Source organism: Cryptomeria japonica, unplaced genomic scaffold (genome assembly GCF_030272615.1).
Source record: "Cryptomeria japonica unplaced genomic scaffold, Sugi_1.0 HiC_scaffold_421, whole genome shotgun sequence".
In the NCBI taxonomy this organism is placed as follows: domain Eukaryota; kingdom Viridiplantae; phylum Streptophyta; class Pinopsida; order Cupressales; family Cupressaceae; genus Cryptomeria; species Cryptomeria japonica.
Window position 1 is genome coordinate 16,228 of NW_026729241.1, and position 1,273 is coordinate 17,500.

Consider the following 1,273-nt stretch of genomic DNA (forward strand, 5'->3'; position numbering starts at 1 on the left):
TTTTTAGTTTTTCGCCGGGCGTCGCAATGCTATTTGAATAAACCTTTTGCCCGTTTGCGTTCTCGTCGGGGCCGGGCCGGGCCGGGGTGCGCTGCCCGCACTACCGCGCGCGCGGGGGCGACACCGAGCGCGCACCCGAGGCGCCCCGAGCACACAGGCCACGGTGCAACCCGGGCGTTGTGCGCGCACCCCGGTGCGCCCGAGGTGCTGCGCGCGCACCCAGGTGAAATCGGTGTGCACCTCGGCCAGTGCGCGCTCGGTCGAGTCGCGCACGTTGGCCAAGGTGCACGGTGATGTTTCTTACTCTAAGGTTCCGCACCAGACGCCCGGGACAGGTGAGCGAAGCTGGGCGGGGCCGGGTGCGCGGCCGGGGCAGGTGCACGCAGCTAGAGAGAGCTTTGGAGCACACCAGAGGTGCGCACCTTGGAGCACACTTCGGAGCGCACCAATGATGCGCTCCATTCAAAAGTTTCCTGAAAAGGCAAAAAAAGTTGAGATTATAGAATTTCCCACTTGAGAGATTGTAAAAAAAAAAAATTTAAAATGAAGGAAACGCGGGTGCCAAGGTGTGCGCGCCCGGGTGCGCAGCCCAGCCAAGGTGTGCGCACCAAGGCGCCCACCCTGGCGAAGGTGCACGCAAGGTGCGCACCCGAGGCAAACCGGACAATTAACCCAACTTTCGACTTCGCGCGCACCTGCGCACCTTGGAGCGCACTTCGGAGCGCTCCTTGGTGCGCACCAATCTTGGGCACCTCGGAGTGCACCATGGCGCCCACCAAGGTGCGCACCCGGGGCAAACCGAGCTCCGACTTCGTGCGCACCTTGGAGCGCACGAAAGGTGCGCACCATGGCGCCCACCAAGGTGCGCAGCCCAGCCAAGGCGTGCGCATCAAGGTGCGCACCCTGGCGAAGGTGCGCACCCGGGGCAAACCGAGCTCCGACTTCGTGCGCACCTTGGAGCGCACAAAGGGTGCGCAACCCAGCCAAGGTGTGCGCACCCCGGGCAAACCGAGCTCCGAATCGTGCGCACCTTGGAGCACACTTCGGAGCCCTCCTTGGTGCGCACCGATGTTGCGCACCTCGGAGCGCACCCGGGGAAAACAATGCAATTAACCCGACTTTCGACTTCGTGGGCACCTCGGAGCGCTCTCGGGTTCGCACCTCGGAGCACACCGAGGTGCGCACCTTTGATGCGCTGCCTTCACCAATTTCCAGAAAAGGCAAGAAAACATTGAGAAGGTGTGCGCACCGAGGTGCCCACCCTGGCGAAGGT